At 36.6% G+C, this 17,531-nt stretch overlaps 1 long non-coding RNA gene across 1 annotated transcript in view; it reads right to left on the bottom strand.

The window, feature by feature from the left end:
- Window positions 1-5,312, bottom strand: part of LOC115945916 (uncharacterized) — a 39,207-nt gene extending 33,895 nt beyond the window's left edge. The window contains exon 1 of the long non-coding RNA XR_004080104.2: window positions 5,282-5,312. This is a non-coding gene — a long non-coding RNA (uncharacterized lncRNA). The remainder of the gene's footprint in view (window positions 1-5,281) is intronic.
- Window positions 5,313-17,531: the final 12,219 nt, after the last annotated feature.

Genomic DNA, 17,531 nt, shown 5'->3' with positions numbered 1-17,531 from the left:
CCCTTTTTTGTTAATTAGTTCTGGTCCAACATTTTTAGGTAAAAGTTAGGAAGAAAGATGTCCTAGATCTAATAGATTATTTGAAATCACAGGAATTGTTGACACTCTGAAGAACCAGTTTAAAATATAAACCAGAATTCACTTTGTGTTTTGTTTAATTAGATTCTTTTGTTGCTGTTACATTATAATTTAAAATGAAACAAAAAAAAACCCTTAGATGTCTTATGGTGGACTGAAAAGGGCTTTGTACATTAGTGTACAGGGTTGCATCATTTTAACTTCTGCTTCGTTTAGAGGGAGACGAAAAACACAGACTATGTGGATGTATCATCGATTCTTCTCTTCCCTGAGGTTGTGCACCTTAATAAAGACTATACAAAATCTTCACTAAGGATTCACAAGTTGTGTTTCTCTATTGGGTGATTTCTTTCAAAAGTCTTGCTTTCAGCATCTCCGTTCCCAAAGGTGGTCTTAGTCTTCCACAATAATTTGGTAGATAGCACATTTGCCCAGAATGCAGGGGAGATAATTTTAATGCCTCCTTTTTCAGAGGTGGGTCTCAGTCCACATCCTCTGTCTTCTGGGAGAACACCCCAATTAAAGGGCTCACATATAGTGTCTGGGATATGACTTCTTTTGTGGAAAATCTCAGTTTGGACAAAAAATTTCAAGTTCCACTGACTGGTAAAAGAAAGCTTGAGGAAATGCAATTTCTCTTGCAGCACTCACCTGGAAAGGCAATGCAGAACCCTATTTCCAGTGTGAGACAATGAAATTTACATTAATTCTGTTAATGAGTTATGTGGTTACACATGCTAAGTGTTACTAGTAAAATGTCATATATTATCAGGGATCTGCTGTACAATGTGCTGGCCCATGTCAAGGGCCATGAAAAGACAAATTGTTTTGCCATGAAAAGACAAATTGTTTGGTTTTTTATTGTTGTAAAAAAATAGTAATTTATTTGAACAATTGTAAAATATATATGCCATTGTGATTTTTCAATTTTCTTTTAAACATGCTTCATTTTTTTTTTCCCTACGAGATTGTGTTAGTGTACATGAAGATAGCAGTACAATGTTGGGAATATTTCTCAGGCCTCATAACCTTAATCTTTCTCTGAAATACTATAATGTCAGTTCCTCCTCTTTTACCTAGTCCAGTGTTGTATACTCTGCTAGCTTCCTTTCTATTCTTGTTATGAAAGCAGCACTTCTTTTCAGCTTCTACTTTCCGTTTACATTAGAGTTCTGAGATTCATTCTCCTTCCTCTGTCTCCTACAGATTGTCTTCAGTCCACCTCATCTTGTCCCATTTACAGGTGATATTGCTAAATAGCACTGCTGAACTGACACCTTCTAGATCTACTCATCACACCTGACTTTTGCTGTCAGTCTGCTTTCTGTCGCTGCTGTGCTGCTGCCAACTCAAATTCAAATTGGCAAACTCATGTTTATGCTCTGGAGCCCTGCACAGCCCTAGTGAAATCTGATTTGAGTGGCAGATTACATCTCCTGAATCCCTTTTAATGTTAAACATACAGGTTGTACTGCTGAGCAATATTAATATTCCTCTTTGTTACAGAAGGATCTGCGAATTACATAGTCAAAGCTCATTTGTGTTACACAGGATGCCAGTTTGGCAACTGGGAATTGAATAGTGTTGAGATGGAAGGACACATTGTCTGTGTGGCTGTGGAAAACATTGCTGATTTCAGTGTCCCTTTGTGGAAAGCAAAAGGTCTGTGGTAATGAGAAAATCATTTCAGTGCAGGCACAGCTGTTTTGAAGTCTATTGACACTTCCAGACATCTTATAGTTTTATTTCTTGGCCATTGTATTTGGTTAGTCCTTGCAAGGAAATTGTGGCCAGGCCTACTATTATCACTAGGTACCATAGCATCACTTCTAATATCACAGACTAAATTGTGTTGCAAGTACAATGAGAAAGATTCCTGGGTGCTGCACTTTTATTGCAGATACTGTGTCATTGTAATGTACACATAAGGACTTCCTGTGCCCTTCAATTGATCAAGCTATGACATATGGAAATCATAGATGTTGAAATAATTATAAATTGAGGCTACAAGTATAAAGATCCTCCAAATGTGACTACATTTCTGTAATGCATAATTTAAATGTTCATGTCAGCAAATACCATTGATTGCACTTGATGGTGTATTATGCTACTGTTCCATTGAACTGGCAGATACTTGTGAAAGAAATGCTTACGTTTTTAATAGAAAGGGATTGGAAATCTATCTCATATTCTCACTTTGTCTCCTTCCCTATAAAGTGACTTTATACACACATTCTTTGAGGGTAAGTATTGTGGCAGCTCTGAAGAATGTGTAATAAGTCTATATAAAACAATTGTTCAAAACTCCCTTGGCTTTCTAAATGTAAATAGACAAAAGAAAAGTGAATCAGCTCACTATATCTTGAGTGATAAATAATATTCCTTGCAATAGTGCTTGCAACTGAATAATAACTGACCATCACTAACTACATGATAAATCAAAACACAGATTTTGCTGGTTTTTTTTTTTTGTTTTGTTTTTCTTTTTGTAGTCCTAGAAGATACAGTGCTTAGGACATAGTTTTGCCCTAGACAATTTCAAAACTGTGTAGTATAACACAGACTTTGTTAAAGCCATTTTTGATACATCATGCTGTGATCATAACCAGGTTTAAGTTCTTTAACAATACAATTTAAAAAAGTTGCCCAATATATCCATTCTAATTTCCTCACCTTCTTTATCTTCCCCAACCTGATTTATTCATTGCTTCTCTGATTCTCTCAATTTGAAATTTTAACTATCATTTTCTGCCTTGCTTTACAGCTCCTCCTGCTGAAATCAGCAATGTCCTAGCATTCATACAGCCACTGTCTAGAAATCTATTAAATCCTTTCTTCTAGGTTGATAATGATATTAACACACTCTACATGCAGCAGGCAGATTTTCCTCCTGGGGCAGTGTAATTACAGTCTAAGTTTAATTGTACATCTCTTTCCTTGAAATGGGTTTATTAGCTATGGAAGATAAGAAGGCTTAAAATAACAGTTAAAATAGCTGAAGGTTATTCAAATTTGCACTTTATTCAAATCAGGAAGAGAAACCAATGCTGATTTTGATTTAAACTTTTTTTCTCAAAAAGAAAAAAAAATTCTAAATAGATATTTCCCTAAACATGAAGGGATGCAGCAAAAGCCATTGTCTTTTCAGTGTTCCATGCTGCTTTTCCAATGCAGACTGAGATGAAAAGGCCCATCTTCAAGATTTGTTGAAGTGAGTAAAGGCAGGGGAAGGAAAAAGATCAGGAAACACAGAATGTTCCCAGTGGTTGCTCCAAAATCACCTTGTTATTCCCTATTCCTTTGTTATTGAGACAAAAACCTGTTAATCCCAGTAGTTAGCCTCCTACCTTTACTATCTAGCCCTGGGAAACGTCTTACTCACAAAGTGCAGTATTGCCCTCCCTGTCAGATGTTGGTGCAATTAGCTGTTGATTCAGTCTTGAATGTCAAGCTGTGAACAATATGTACCGATTTTTATACCATTTATCTTACATTTCAATGCTATTTAGCTGAACCAATGACTTTTTAAAACACGTAAGACTTGCCTCAGAAAAAATAAAGGAAATATTTTTTCTCAACCAGCTCTTCTTTGCTAATCAGGTGAGTCCTTTTCTGACCTCTTTTCTATTTCCTTTATTGATTATTTGTGATTTTTCCATATAGCACATGAATACTGACTCTTAAAATAATAGAGTTTGAAAGTATCCAGTTGGGCTTAACAAACCTGTGCATGCAAAAAGATGTACAATAATTTTCAAGATGATATTTCTACAACATTCTCTATTTACTCAACAGTTTAGACACAGCCCAGTTTCTAAAAATACTGAGGCAAAATTTCTGTCACTAAAAGTATAGGCAGATGCTGGATACCTAGCCAGGTGTCTCACTCAACAGCTGGGTTAGGAAGTTATTTTCCACACCCTCCAAGAACCTGCTGGATTGTTTCTTCTCTGCTGTGTTGTACTCCCAGCAGACATATGAACTTCTCCCAGTTGTTTGGAGAACACTTCATAGAATCACAGAATCACAGAACAGTTGAGGTTGGAAAGGACCTTAAGATCATCTAGTTCCAACCCCCCTGCCATGGGCAGGGACACCTCACACTAAACCATATCACCCTAGCTCTGTTCAACCCAGTCTTGAACACCTGCAGGGATGGAGCATTCACAGCCTCCCTGGGCAACCCATTCCAGTGCCTCACCACCTGTAGCTTCATCCAGGTTGGGTAGTCTAGAACAGACTTCTACCAGGACATCTGCTTTGTTGGCCTTCCCGTTATCTTCACTCACAAATGTTCAACCTTCTCACAACACTGAGTTCAAGGCAGTCAATACACTCCCTGATATACAGTGCAACCCACCACCTCTCTTTCTTTGCTTATCATTTCTGAAGAGCCTGTAGCCATCTGCTGCAGCAGTCCAATCAAGCAAATTGTCCCACCATATTCCTGTGGTGACAGCTATGTCATGATTTTCTTGCTGCACAATGATTTTCATGTAATTTTTTACCATCTGAATCTGGTACATAATAGTATATTAGGGTACATATTAGATTCTTAGTGTGCAGTTCTGGTGCCCTCAACATAAAAAGGACATGGAACTGTTAGAACAAGTCCAGAGGAGGGCCACAAGGATGGTCAGGGGACTGGAGCACCTCCCATATGAAGACAGGCTGAGAAAGTTGGGGCTGTTCAGCCTGGAGAAGAGAAGGCTGTGTGGAGACTCATAGCAGTTTTCCAGTATCTGATGGGGCCTACAGGGATGCTGGTGAAGGGACTCTTCATTAGGGACTGTAATGACAGGACAAGGGGTAATGGGTTGAAACTTGAACAGCAGAGGTTTAGATTAAATATATGGAAGAAATTCTTTACTGTGAGGGTGGTGAGGTACTGGAATTGGTTGCTGTTGAGGTTTAAATCAAGTCTCCCTACTCCCGGAGAGTTAGGAAGAAGAATCTAAAGAATGTAGCCCCCACGGATTGAGATAAAAACGGTTTAAACTAAATCTGCACAGTTCCCCCTCTGTTCCCCTTCCCCCCCCCCTCCTTCCCACTCCCGGAGGGATGGGAAGGAGAGCCGGAGGGATACAACTCCCACGGATCGAGGTAAAATCAGTCCAGCAATCAAGGTATAACAGAAGTAAACTACCGGTACCAATAACAAATCAAAGTTAGAGGAGACAAACAGAGAGAGAGAATACGATACCACCCGCCGCCACGAGGCCAGCAGCCGGAACCCCCAGCCCGAGCTTCCCCTTCCCTTCCCGAGCTCAGCCCGGCGTGTTAACTCCTTCCCTCCCGGCTAGCTTCCAGTCCCCTCCCCAAGCAGGACGTGCTGTGGTATGGAATACCTCCCCGACTAGCCCAGACCAGGCGCCCTATCTCTCCCTCCTCACTGGCAGAGCATGAGCTACTGCTGAACCCATGACAGTTGCCTAAGGAGGCTGTGAATGCTCCATCCCTGACGGTGCCCAAGGCCAGGTTGGATGAAGCCTTGGGTGACATGGCTTAGTGTGAGGTGTCCCTGCCCATGGCAGGGGGGTTGGAACTAGATAATCTTAAGGTCCTTTCCAGCCCTAACTATTCTATGATTCTATGTCATGATTTTCCTGACGCTTCTTGTAGTTCTATCCAGATATCAAAATTTGACAGAAAAGACGTTAAATCTTTCATGAAATCTTCATCTGCATTCAGCACATTTGGTGTAATTAAGTAAAATATCCAGGAGAAATTGTATTCTTGGGTTGTATTCTTGATTGCACAGTTCTTTCTCTGTGTATTGTAAGCAGATTAAGTAAGCAAGCAAGATAGGACTTCATTATTAGCACAAAATAAAAAGGTAAGTGATGCAGGCATGGAGAATGTGACACAGATGTTTTACATTCATTTTGTAGTAGAAGTAGACCATTAGTATTACAGACTGATCACACTGGATTTCCATCACTACTATAGCTGCTATATAAGAAAAATATATGTCCATCAATGTCCATCAGAATTCCTGAAATTGTCAACCAACAGGGCCAGGTTGGTGGGGAAAAAATATGGGAAATATCTAAGTGTGTCAAGGTTATGAAGCTACGATAAGTTTGAGATTAGTTTGGATTAGGAAAAATAATAAGCAGTATGGACATATTTCCAAAATAATCTTCTGCGGTGAACAAACATGTATTTGAGTGGGAAAAACAAAAGCTAGGAAGAAAGGAGCCATCATGCTGTGTCTAAAAGCTGTGGAAATACAGGAGAAACTTTCAGGGAATTTTCCAGAGCATTTTTTACTTAACTGATAGAAATTCATAATTAGAAGCATCCTGGAATTACATCTTATATGACTATATAAATGTGTGCAAAATACTGTAAATGTAATAGCATACATTTGGGCATTTCCTATCCCTCTGGGTATGCCCACAGGGCCGTGATGAGAACAGGGTTAATAAATGTTTGCAAATGAATGCAAGATCAATGGTACCATTACTGGTCTTTTTTCTGCATCAGTGTATTTCTGACAATGTGCACTATGAGCATGAGAGGATGATTTGACCTCTTTATTGTAGTGGGATGTGGCAATTAATTTTTTATTGAAATTTCAATTAGCTTTTCTGTTCCCATAATGTTTTACCTAAATCCTTTTTTTAAAGTTCTTACTGAGGTTACCAGAAAAGATCGTCTAAGCATGACTGTGTTAAAAGGTAGAGGTAAAGAAAACAAATTATTTCTATTGTGTTCAAAATTGAGGTCACTTTAGGTTAACTAAATCAGATTCCTTGAAGAGATGAAGACTTTCCACATCATGAAGAATCATTCAGAGAATTCTAATTGAAAAGAAAAAAAAAAAACAAACAAAAAAGACACCAGCCTCTTGAGAAAGAAAAAGATACCAAGATTAGTACAACTGAGCAAGAAAACCTGAAATGGATTTTACAGACTGTTGCCTTTATGAGTCTTATAAAAGAAGAATTGCCAAATGAAAAACAATGGAGAAAATCCTACAGATTACAACTTTATATTAAGCTGTCTAACATTCTGAATCAACTAAAGAGCAAAGGAATTGGGTCTTACATTTAGAATTCTGGTGCATCTGAAATACTTAAATATTAATAGAAATGTTTAAGAAAAACCTACTCCTGCACTTGAAACTAATTTAAAAAATACTGTTCACAGAGATTATCTTAAATTCCATTTTGCAGTGACTACTGTGAAAGGTTAAGATGTTTTTCCCTTGGAAAACTGTTATTTTTGTTACATGTTACTTCCTGAAAATCATAGTTATTAAATGAAATGGTTTTTTACAAATGAAAACTTAAGCCATTGTTTTTCCCATCTTCAGCCTGCATCACGTAGAATACATTTTTAACTGAGCAACGAAGCTACTTTGACAAAATATATATATGTTAAATATAGGGAATCTGAAGCTCATTAACCCTCGGATAAGCATTAAACCAGCATTTACACTTAAAATTATCTTTACTCAATGCCAAAAGCTGAGTTTGTTCAAAAACATAACTATGTTGCAGGGTCCTCTGTTTCCTCTGAAAATTTATGGCATTTGCCAAGCTTGATCTCTGAAATGTGAATACATTTAAGTAAGAGAAGTTCATAAATGACATACTAGTAAGTTCCATAATAAAGCAAATCCTTCTTACTGTTTTAGCTAAGAAGCCAACAAACCCATTTTCACAATGATAATGCAAATATAACTCATAGGGCATTTAACTCTGTCCAAGAAAGGGATAGATTGGTGCCTGTGCATGTGTCTATGCTGCAGGAAAGTGTTTATCAACTATTTCAGTGCTATTGAGTCCCTTCCATGAAGCACAGGGAGAAATAAAAGAGGAGTTATGGCATATTCAATATTGAAAAGATACTTTTAAAAGACATGGCAGAAGAAATTAATGTAAGCTTAGGTATTCAGTGTATATCCTCTGATTTGCAAAAACACCAGACATTGGCTGAAATTCACAGACAATACAAATGAATGCAAGTTCTCCGAATTGTGCGTCATCCTGCCAGCCCCACAGGTGAATGTTTTGTACTTTCTGCATTTCCAGTCAGGAATAACAGTGCTGTGCAATGGATAAAATTGCTCCATATTTTTTGAAACAAAATTCTGTACCTCCATAAAAGATGTATTTTCCTGAGTTCTTATGTAGCCTATAGGGAGATTAGAGAGAGAGGAAAAATGTCAACTACCTCCACCTGTAATCAAAGCTGGTTGCCATAGTAACAGCACCTCTTTTTTGTGTTGACAGGGGTCAGACTCTGGTGTCGTCCCCACCAATCTCTTTTCCAATGTCTCACAGAGCTGCCCTTTTAAACTTTACAAATTCACAGTTGTTAATTTGTGTCTGTTTTTCCTCTTGGTTTTGATCTTCTAAAAGAAAACAGCTCAAAGCACATCCATACGTGAGCAGCTTGGGAAAATGAGTAATTCCTTTAAAATAACATTGCATGCATGGAGTTTCTCACCTATCTTTATGTACGTGAAAGAAGTTAAAATCTGTGATTAGGCAATGACAATAGACTGATGCAAACATAAGGGCACTTTCTGTTCCTGTTGTTCTTTACGCATGTGTCTTAAAAATTTGTTATTAGTGTTTGTCTTTAAGGGTAAAATATCATAAAATGTATTTCTTTCTGAGACAGTGGAGGAATGGTTTGTAGAAGGAGAGCTTACATTACTAAATGCTTACATTAAAATTATCCTTGTACTCAGCATACCTAAGATTTTTACTCTAAAACTTTTAACCATTTAATTTCCTAACTTCTTCCTGTTCTTTATCATTGTCATAGGTTCAGCCATAGCAGTCATTTTTCTCCTTCTTGTAGCTGGTGCAGTGCTGTGTTTTGACTTCTGGGCTGGGAACAGTTGCTTGATAGCAAGCATATTTTGAGGTACTGCTCGGGTGTTTTTGTTCAGGGCCTTTTCTGAGCACATGTTCTGCTGGGGAGGAGGGGAGGCCGGGAGGAAGGAGAGACAGGACACCTGACCCAGGCTAGCCAATGAGGTATTCCATACCACAGCACGTCATGCCCAGGATGCAACTGGGAGAGAGCGGGAAGGGGGGAGCACTGGGGGGAAATGGAGGAGGTAGCACGCAGTGCTCAGCCGGGCAGGGTGGGGTGAGTTATGGGTCGGTGGCTGGTGAGGTGTTGTATTCTCTTTGCTTGTTGTTTGCTGTATCATTATTATTTGTAGTAGTAGTGGCAGTAGTGATTTATGTTATACCTTAACTATTAAACCGTTCTTATCTCAATCTGTGGGGACTACATTCTTTGGATTCTCCTTCCTAACTCTCCGGGAGTTGGGGGAGCAAGGGGGGGAGTGAATGAGCGAATTGTGCGGATTTGTTTTAAACCACAACAACCATATTATGGTGGTAATCTTGTCTCCCTTTTTGAGAATGAATGTGAACACAGATTCTCTTAAAACTGCAAAAATGCATTGCTCTCACAAATTGTTCCTGTAGTATTTCAACACAGCAAAACAGGCCATCACCCATCCTAGGACCGGATAACCTGCAAGTCATCAATCAAGTTGCTGTCAGATCTATAGGTAAAGAGGTATTATAAAAAAGCACTAAGTAACAAAAACCTTATATCTTGAAATATTTGTACAGGTCTCTCCAAATACATGAATGCAATGAAGTCCAGCAAATAAAAGAATGACAGTAAGGTGTTAATGAAGCATATTCTTCACATCTTTCATGTGCTTGGATTCTCCCCAGTGTTACAGAGTCTAGAACATAAACACTGAAAAAAGAAGTTGTCTTTTAAGTAAATCCAAGGTTCACTGAGGAAGTTGTAGATCCTGACTGTGTATATCCAGTAAAGTAATAAGAAAATATACCTGGTTGTTTTGAGACTAATTTAATAAAATGTGTCCTTGCTTATTTTTGCAGGAAACATCTGATGATTTAAGGCTCAATCTGAAGCTCATTCCTGTTTAGAGGGATCAGTAAGCTCTGTAACTGAATGCAGCAGTTTTTCAGCTTAATCTGTTTCTATCTAAAAATACTCCTTCATCTTTTCACATTTGTTGGTGAGATGAATGAAGAATACTTGGGCCAATTAACAATCTGAAACAAAACTCACTAGAATGAACAGCAACTTCCCTGTGGACTTCAGTACTTCAGTAAATGTTGAATTCAGTAATCTTTGAACTGATCTAAGGTTACTTTCAAATCACACAGCTGAATTTCAGCAAAGAAAATCATATAGCATGGGTGGAAATGTAAGGATGATAAAAAAGATTATGACACTTTCAACATGATAAAGAGACTGCATAATAATATAACAATACTAAAAGTTCAAAATCAGAATTCACAAAATGAATGCATAGAATCTAAGCCAAGTAAATATGTTAGTATTTAGAGAAAGAAGAAAGTTGCTGTGATTGACATCACTGACTTATTTTTCAAATGCAGATAGTGTTTGTATCTTGGACAAAATACATCACTAGTGTGAAGAAATACATCATATATCATAGGAGAAATGGAGAATGTTGCACTGAAAAAAAAAAAGAATAAACAGCCTAAAAGTAAATATTGCTTCTATCAATTCTAAAAGAAGAGATGTACAACCCCATGAGATATCAGAAACTGAAGAGGGAAAAGAAACCTATAGGCAACAAAGAGTTTGAAACTCAGGTCTTACTGTGCTTAATCTACTAACATTTTTTGTTATGAATTTTTTTTTTAGCTTAAATACATATTATTCTCTGAATATTTTCTGCTAAGGTGTTACTCCTAGCTGTTATCTTATCAGACTAAACATCTGCACTTAATTTTGCATCCTCTAAACCACCTGTATTGCCCTGATTATGGATTTTTTTTTCTTCAGGTTTTGCATTTCCCATGTACAAATAGACCAACTATGGTGGACATTCCATTCTTTAAAAGTCAGAGTGAAACCATGGTTTCCTTTGGTGTCCTTCAGCTGTTTTCTGCTGTAAACATCTACTGCAGCTGTTTTCTTAAACAAAGGTTTGTGTCTGTTTTGCTATTATAGACTTAGCAGTACTCTTCAGATACCCAGGATATTGGGAAATATCTTATGGAGTGCAAGTCAAGTAGGAGAAACTCCAGACCTTCCCAAGTTACTGGAATTATTCAGATGTGTTTTGTTCTGTCTTTGAAATGAGGTCATTTTGCTATTCTTTTACATAGACAGCATGTCTGACAAGTGATGCTGTAGAGTACTTCACTGCAGTTTTAGTGAACATATTGCCCAGTGAGGAATCTTAAGATTGCTATGAAAAGGAGATAATGTTTTCTGAGGTTATTTTTTGCATAGCATATGCTAGGATGCATGTGTTTTGGGGGGAATTTTAGGTTTTGGGTTTTTTTTTTATTTTGGGTTTTTTTTTTTAGAATTTCTGGGAAAATTTCCAATAAATGCAGTCACATCTTCCTTTTCACAAAAAGTTAATTCTTCTTAGTTAGCTGGTTGGTTTCTTTACTTCATAAATTTTATAATTAGTCAATGAAAATTACTGGTTTTGAGAAGGTTGAGATTAATTGTTCTGTTTCTCTTGCAATTTCTCTTTTTTCTTCATGTTCCCAAATCCTCCTGTGTTATGTAACCAGTTCTTCAAGGCTCCTCTCCTGCCCCCACAAAAGTGTGCATGAAAATCAGGACTGAAACTGATCTGCTCTGTTTTTCTGGGTCTGTTTTTCACTCCAGGATGTCTTTTTATTACTTTAAGATCATAAAATGAGGTGAATAAAGAACTCCCTCAACGGCTGAAGTTTTGTCAGAAATGTTCCCCTGGGGTTGAAATCTGATAAGGTTTATGTGTATGTATAGTCGGAAGACCAAGAAACTAAGAAAAATAAAGTTTCTGACATGTATTGAGAAACATATTTCCTTCTCACATGAATAAAGTTCACCTCAAAATAACAGGAGAGGTGATGAGTTGGTTCGAGTTGAGTTGATTTTATGTTAAAGACACTGTTGGCTGTTAAAGTCACTAAACTCTTTAAATGCTTATGTGTTAGACTCTGAGACTAAATAAGAGCAGGCATCTGTATACTGCCCACAATGCAAGTAAAAACAGGACTTTCACAGGTCACACTGTGGTTCTGGGATCGTTTCCACTAAGAGAAAAAGACATCATCAGGAAAGAACACCAGCCTTCTCAATTTCATTGTCAGATCCTTACAGATTTGATTACACATTTCACATTACCAAAGGTCAAAGTAAATACTACAGTAACATTATTGGAATCAAGTTTTTCTTTTATCAGCAGCAGCTTTTTCTGTCCTTCATTATCAGCTACCCTTAAAATGTTTCAGAGAGGCTTGTGTTGGTACTGCTGGAGAAACTGCTCTTGTATTAATCTCCATTCCCCAAGAAAGCAGAAAACAGAGGAACAAGTCATTAACATGTGCTTGCTTTTAAGGAGAGGCAGACTGTCATTTCTAATTAATATATCTATGTCAGAAAAAAAGGAGATGAGCTTTTTAAGCAATCTGAATAGCTTTATATCTCTAAAGCATTAAAAACCCCACCTCTCAGCTAGATCATTTTATCTCTTTACATCAGGCAGGGCACTAAAACTATTTCAAATCCAAGCAGCTCTACATCAGGCTAAAGAAAGATTCCTTTCACTGCAGTTTGCATCTTCCTTTCTCAAAATCATCTGCAAAAAAATATATTATTATTGTGTTCCTTATGCACTGCTCCAAAAGCATGAGTGTCTGCATCTGTGTATTAATTTCTAAGTAGACCAAAATAAATCTCCTGTTCTTAAAATATCCTTCAATTTGGCTTGCATAAAAAAGAGATGGCAAAGAGCAGTCTCTTTAGTTATTTTTTATCTATTGGTTTATAATAATTAAGCTGTGTGGTTGGCAAATTTTCAACTATCACATGGGATTTACAAACACTTATATGAATAGGTCAGCATGTGCAGAAGAAAAAAACATCACTCATCACATCACGATATGTGTTTTATTAATCTCAGGGTACATAGATCTTGTTTTTTATCTGTAGGCCATTTTATTTTGCTGTGGATATAGCTTTTGCACACAAAGGTGAGGACAGTCTTTATTTAAATAAGTACCAGAGTCAAAATATCTCAGATGCATGCCTGTTTTATTAAGACAAATATCCTAATCACAGTAATACAAAAAATATCAGTTATATGCTCTTTTCATTTCCCGTCCTGTAGACGGCAAATGTATTGTTTATAAACTAATAGACATAATGTTTCCACCCATATTGGAAAATAACTATTACAGCATCTCACAAGAACTGAATTCCCTCTGTCATGCTATTTAGTTTGTACAAATACATCATTTCCTGGGAGATGCTTTGAACCAAACCGTTTCCCCAGTAAGTTACATTCAAATTTGGCGTTTGCTCAGCAAAATGTTTGGAAAAGTTTGGCCATTCTAAAGAAAAATTATCTGGGGAACTCTTCCAGGGGAAAAGAGTACTGCTGCTGTGGATCCTGCTTTTTCTACATGAAACAATGGATGGCATTATATGTCAGGTAAGCTTCTCTTCAGGTATGCAATTTGTATCAACTGCTTTTGATTGTGTTTAGCAATAAGGTTTGGGTTTTTTTGTCTATGTTTTGTTTCATATACTATAATTTTTTACCTGTCCATGAGTACAACAATATGCTCTTCACTATCATAAAACACTTTAAGAGGTAGACCTTGACTATATTCATTATTTTGTTCTTGAATTAGTTAATAAGCTAGTAAGGCTTGCTGAGCCGGCATAGAAGATTAGTTTAAAATCATCAACCTTGGTTAAAATGCATCTCCAGATTAAAGTTAATTCTTTCTTTTTCCAAAATTTGTTTTGGCTCACTCTCCTTTTCAAAACCAGCTATTCTGTGGTTTGTTTTTATTTATTTTAATTTATTTTATTTCAATTATTTTATTTTAATTTTTATTATTTTTTATCTCCAGATTCCTGGATAGTCTGATTTTCATAATGTCTTTTCCCCCACTCTTAATTAGTGTATTAGGTACTGGAGCAGGGGCAGGGGAGAATCTGTGGATTTTCTCAGAGGCTGTAATTCATTAATATCATCATATGCATTTGTGTTTTGTTGTACTTGTAATTTGATGGATATGTTTATATAGGAAAGGTGTGAGTATCATAACTTATCATACCACAGAAATTCCTTCTTCTGATAATGATATTTTTAGCAACAGCCCACAATTTACAGGGTAAAATGGTGACATGGTCACTAGAGAAATAAGGCCTTATAACACCAACCATTGAGCTACATAAAAACTCAGAACACTGTTATTTAGGTTGTGATCAGTGCTACATTTAGTCTTCTAGTGTTCAAACACCATTATGCAAAGTGGATTCAAAATAGGTAATGCATTTCCTTTCCTTGCTGTTAATCTGAAACACTTGCAGAAGAGCACCTGATGCAATTTAGCTAATTCATAGAGGTAAGGTATATTTGCTGCCTATGCTGTTTTATTGATTTTTTTATTCAAGATCCTTATTTCTTTTGGTGTTAATAGAAATATAGGAATGAAAGGGAGTTGGTGCAACTGGGAACAAACTCAGTTTTTATTGAAGTATCCTAAAATACTTACCAAAAGTCGGTATAGGCTGTTTCTGGATCCTTGTTAAAATTAAACAAATGAACTTTCAGGACCTTTATCTGCAGATTGGTGATGCTGTAAATCAATTCCCTAGGTCTTTAAAGAATGATCCATTGATCTCTGCATTATTAGCACCAGCCTTGTATCCTCCCTGCTGACCAGCTGTCCTCATAAATTCTGGTAGCCTCACATGGATTTCAGCTATCAGGGGTCAGGTAATCTGCAGCACTGGTACAGCAACCATAAAGTATTTGAGAATTTGCACTGCATTTTTCAATTGTCCACTGCTTAAAGTGTCTTTTTCTTTACTGAGACTGTTTTATGCTTTTCAATTAATTGTATTTGAACCTAATTAGATTCATGTGCCTATGTAAATAAGGAGGGCTTCCTGTTTCCTTTTGCTTCCTTGGAGTAAGACCTTGAGACGTCAAGGGACAGATCTGTTGCACCTGCTAGGGTGCTAATAGTCTCCTTAAGCTTTGAATGTCCTGTTGAAACAGCTACCTTGTGTTTTTAGCATTTGTTGTTAAATGCTGGGGTTGGTGGGGTATTTGTTGTTTTGGGGTTTTGCAGTTTTGGGGTTTTGTTGTGAATCACTTAAAATATTGAGAGTTTCAAAACTACTGGGACACCTAGGTTTGGGGAAGAAATCACAGAGTGAAATGCTCAGGAGAGCTTTGAACTACACCCTTGAAGTGCTTAAGAAAGGTAGGAAATGGCAATAAGAAGCATTTGCAGTTTTGTTTAATATGCTTCTGTATTTGTTGATGTTTATAAAAGCTGTTTTTTTTAAACTCTCTCTTTGTATCATCTAACGTTGATTTATTGAATGCTTTCATATTCATTTTTATATTCTTTACATAAAAAATGATTGGGTTTTGAAATGCTTTCATAGGGCTTACCAGCTGTTTGCTTTTGTTGATACAGGCATCTGAAGAAGTGGAGAAAGTGTGTACTTGAGTTATCATTGGGTTAGGGATTGCTCTTGTAGTCTGCATTGAAGTAATCACAGATTCAAGTTTAGTGTTTCTCCCCAAGAATGGGAGTATATTTTAATGGGGAAGTTCTGGTGCAATTTGGTTAAGTAATGACTGAAACTTTTAAAAGCATTCCTGTTGACCACTGAATTTAGTTACCATTTTGAATGTTTCTTTTGTTTTTCATAGCTAAAAATTGTTCTTCAGAAACAGATTTTTTTCACTTCCTCCATGTATTTTGCCCCTTACGTTGATCCGCCACCTGTGTGATCTTTGATCACTTTTTTTTCTTGTTTGATCAAAACTTTAGGTAATATGTCTTTCAGATAGTTTGCTTAGTGGCCATGCTATCAGATAGGCTCTCATAGTAAGTACTAGTGATTCATTTCAGATTGGATGTAGAATTTTTTGTTGAGTTGTGTTTTAAATTAAGGTCTCTATCTTTTTGGTTGGTGAATGTCTGGGGAGAAGTAATAGACTCAGATTTGAAGGTGAGAAAAATACTGCTGTACTTGTGGAAGAGTCTGCCTTATAACAGCTGATAGTTTCTGGGTTTCAGTGAAATATTACAGTGAAAATATAATAACAGATGTTGAATAAAGTTATTTGCAATGGAAATTTCAAGTGTTTCTTTTTCTCAGGCTTGGAATATTACCTAATGCTAAGAGTACAGAGACTTCTTTTGCTTTCTTTTGCTTTTGTTGGTTTGATATTTTTTTCCCCTAAGGAGAGGACATGTTTTTTAATAGGGAAATGACAATTTAAGGTAGTCATAAATCCAAATATTTTATATGCCCTAACAGGTTTTGCTTTCTATTTTTGTCATGGTTTTGGGCTTGTAGGTTTTTTGGTTTTTGTTTTTTTGTGGGGTCTTTTTTGTTTGTTTTGTTGGGGGTTTCTTTATTTGCTCGGTTGCTTGTTTTTTTTCTTGATTTTTTTTTAATTGTTTCAATTCTGTGCTTATATGGATCAAAACTTGCTGCAGGTGGAGGAATTGCAAAAGTGGAGAGTTTTCTGTTGGGTTCCTTTACCAATCTCTGACATTCCTTATTGTTCTTTTAGAATAATGTTGGTGATTTTTAAGGGAACCAGCAGAGATCTGTTGTGAAATAGGAATGCTGGGAAAACAAAGCCACTGAATCTTGTTTCCAGAATGACTAAATTCTGAATAGGCAGAAACACGGAAATGTTATGCAAGATGGTTTTGTTATACTGTATGACTATCTAAAACTCCTGTAAGGAAAGAGGTAAAATTACTCCACAACTTAATTGTGTTTAATTTAACAAAACTTAAAATTCATAATCCGTAATTTTATAGCAGAAAGCAGCAGCACAAACTGCTTTTCTTTTTCCTCTGTCCCTGGATTTTAATTTTAGTTTTTTCCTCACTAAGTAAGAGAAGAAATAAGGCTTGAAGCAGTATGATTGACCAAAATCTGTTAAAACTTACTTTCACCCTTTTGGGACAAGGGCATTTAATACTATCTTAGTATAATCTAAAGCCTGTCCAGCAAGAAATTTCCTTTGTATGTCTGACAGGAATGGTGTTGTAAGAGAACATCTGAAATTCAGGTTTTCCCTTTTTTTGTATGATTGAACACTAACCTATGAAATTGTGCTGGACATTACACAATTTAAATTCAAAACTATATTCTCTGACAATAGTTCTAACAATGCTTTTTCTTGTGGCAGTTATGTCTTTCAATAATGCAAATGTGTTTTAATGAGAGTGTGACATCTGAGTCGCAACATGAAATTGATGGAGCTTCTTTTATTTTAGGAAATGTAGAACTTCATTAATGAACATGCACACATGCCTGTAAATCATCAAATGATCTCCAAAGGCTCTTGGATCAGAGCTTTACTAGGGATATGAAAAGGATAACAGATGTAGCTAGACATA

The sequence above is a fragment of the Melopsittacus undulatus genome, chromosome 7 (genome assembly GCF_012275295.1).
Source record: "Melopsittacus undulatus isolate bMelUnd1 chromosome 7, bMelUnd1.mat.Z, whole genome shotgun sequence".
Classification (NCBI taxonomy): Eukaryota; Metazoa; Chordata; class Aves; order Psittaciformes; family Psittaculidae; genus Melopsittacus; species Melopsittacus undulatus.
This window is presented reverse-complemented; position numbering and strand designations above follow the sequence as displayed.